This window comes from Schistocerca americana, chromosome 8, assembly GCF_021461395.2.
Source record: "Schistocerca americana isolate TAMUIC-IGC-003095 chromosome 8, iqSchAmer2.1, whole genome shotgun sequence".
NCBI classification, from domain to species: Eukaryota; Metazoa; Arthropoda; class Insecta; order Orthoptera; family Acrididae; genus Schistocerca; species Schistocerca americana.
In genome coordinates, this window is record NC_060126.1 from 211,227,344 (window position 1) to 211,230,425 (window position 3,082).

The 3,082-nt window shown below is 47.2% G+C and overlaps 1 pseudogene; it reads right to left on the reverse strand.

Moving 5' to 3' along the window:
* Positions 1–2,294: 2,294 nt before the first annotated feature.
* LOC124546373 lies at positions 2,295–2,412 on the reverse strand (annotated as a pseudogene).
* Between the last annotated feature and the right edge of the window lie 670 nt (positions 2,413–3,082).

Sequence of the window (3,082 nt, forward strand, 5' to 3'; positions counted from 1 at the left end):
AGTGTTTGGTGGTGACAAACTGAATGAGATTTCGCTGTTTTAAACAGATTAGTTTGGTATTCGTGCGGCCTGGGGGAAGGGGTGTTTCAGTCACCATCCGGTCATCCTGATTTAGGTTTTCTGCGATTTCCCTAAATTACGAGGGTCGTTCCGAAAGTAATACCTGCTATTTTTATTCGTGAAAACTGCAGCAGATACGTAAATAACAACAGCACAGGTAAATAGAGTAATATTTCAGTCACAGGCTGTCATTTTTTCTCATAGTCACCACCATTCGCAATGCACTTTTGCCAACGATGAAACAGAACCAGCATGCCGCGCTTGTAAAACTTGTAACCTCCTTGCAGCTTTGACAACATTATCCGAGTGTTGAAAATGTTCACCATTGTAGTCCATCTTTCAGAGTCCCAAAAAGAGATGGAAGTCTGAAGCTGTACAGTGTATGTTGTAAGACAGTCCAGCCGAACTTTGCAAAGAGTTGGGTGGTCACAAAACTGGTGTGGAGCCTGGCGTTATCAAGTTGCAAGTGAAAGTTGGCCATCTTCTCTGACCTTACCTTGGAAATTCGGACTTTCAGTTTCGTCAGTGCCGTCTTGTAGCTGCTGAAATGACAGTTTCTCCAGACTCTAGGACAAGCAAAACAAGCACTCCCCGGCTATCTCAAAAGATTGTGCTCATCGCTTTGCCCGCAGACGGCTGTGTCTTAAATTTCTTCTTTGACGGAGAATTCGCATGTCGCCATTCCATGGACTGTGTTTTGGATTCCGGCTTGTAGTGGTGACACCACGTCTCATCTCCGATGACGATGCTATTCAGAAAAATGTTACGTTCAGCTTCATAGTTGTCCAGAAGATTCCGACAAATTTCCGTGCGATGATTTTTTTGTTCTTCTCTAAGCATCCGCACGCCCCATCTCGCAAAGGCTTTGCGATAATCAGCACATTCTAACATTGTTTCCAAGCCTTGACAGCCGACATTTAGCTTTGTACACAATTCTCTGGTCATTATCCACCTATCACTACGGATGAGTTGATCAAGGCCCTCTTCATTGCCAGGGATCCACGGAGCCGTGGCTTGTCATGCACACCCCTTTCGCCACATTGAAAATGCCGTACTCATCGCCTCACATCAATCACGTCTATCGTATCGTCTCCATACAACTTAAGCAAGAGTCGATGGATTTCAATCGGTGCAATTTCTTCATCAGTGAGGAACACAGTCACACATCGCTGTTTTTTACGCGCGTCCACATCAGACTTCGATTTGGAACACTCCTGTGCTGGCCCCAACCACCACCTGCAAATGAAAGGAGGAGGTTCGAGAAGTAGCAGTACACCAACGACATGTGGCACGGACATCCAAAGTCACAACAAAAAATTAGGAGGCACTACTTTCCGAACTATCCTCGTATTTCAGTCAAGTGCCAGGATGACTCCTATTGTTTGGCATCGGCCGACCGCATGTCCCATTCTACTCAAACTAGTCCCGTAAGTAAGCTACTGCCTATGCATATGAATAATGTTTTTATTTGTTTGCTGTTGATCTATAACACCACGACACGCCCAGCACCCTTAAAAAAAGTGACCCACGGATAAATGAATCTGCTAGTAATACAAATTGCCGCTAGGTGAGCATAAACTAAATGGCGCACTTTGTTTTCAGCAGTGAAAGAAGAAGAATGCTGCGACAGTCAACGCTGAGCTGGTGCAGTAACAGAGCACACCATCTTATGACACAGTGATGAGATGGCTCAGACCCTGCTGGTGTGTTCAAATAAGTTTCAGTGACGTTGAACGAAGTGACACACTATATCTTAGTGAAACATCGGGAAACACAAGAGAAACGTATGTCCTGGTGCTCGAAGACCAACTTATCACAGTCGAGATGTCAGAGCAAAAACTGGAAATCAGTGGTGTAACAGCTCTGTACGACATTTTGAATACAACAGAGGTCGTCGCGGTTTGCTTTCCACGATTTCTCACACGCACTGCAAAAGCTTACTGAGCCGAGGCAGCAGTGTAAATGTTTCAACTGCGTTAGATCAATGCAGTTCGCGTCTTGAGGTGACTGGTCACTATGGACGAGTATTGCACTCTTCTGTCTTCAGGCCACAAGTGGCCCATCGGGACCATCCGACCGCCGTGTCATCCTCAGTGGAGGATGCGGATAGGAGGGGCGTGAGGTCAGCACACCGCTCTCCCGGTCGGTATGATGGTTTTCTGTGACGGGAACCGCTACTGTTCGGTCGAGTAGCTCCTCAGTTGGCATCACGACGCTGAGTGCACCCCGAAAAATGGCAACAGCGCATGGCGGCCCTGATGGTCACCCATCCAAGTGCCGGCCACGCCCGACAGCGCTTAATTTCGGTGATCTGACGGGAACTGGTGTATCCACTGTAGTAAGGTCGTTGCCCCATGGACGAGTGTTGGAGCAAACATGCCACTGCCAAAAAAGAGCAGAAGCCCATAAAAGCGCTCTGTGTTTCTTCAGACGGCGTCGACATGTTGCTGACAGATTACGCTCGTACTGGGCAAGCCGTCAAAGCGGCATTCAAGTGAAGTCACCTGACGGTGTGATGGGAAACAACTGACAAAACGAAGCGTCACTGGGTGCCGTCCTGGGGCACCTCTTTGCTCCACGGCAACGCCCCATCTCATTCTGCACAGTACACACACGTGCTGCTTTTTTGGCTGTGAAATTTTGCCTCAGTACTCGTATTCACCAGACATAACAAACAGCACCGCTCTGGCCCGCGCTGAGTGCTACCGCTACGTAACAGCGCTGCTCAGTTGCTTCTGTAATACCGATTATTCACCGTGTACTTCTTCATAAATACCGATAAAACGAATATCACAACAGACGAATTGTGGGCCGCTCCGTCGAATGGGCATGTAAAATTTAGCTTCCAAAAATCATTTTGTTTGTAACGGGAAATAAACTCATGCTTTCCGTCGAGATTGAGCGACGCATGAAAGACGTGATGAGCAGTATTTCAAATGGTTCAAATGCCTCTGAGCACTATGGGACTTAACTTCCGAGGTCATCAGTCCCCTAGAACTTAGAACTACTTAAACCTAACTAA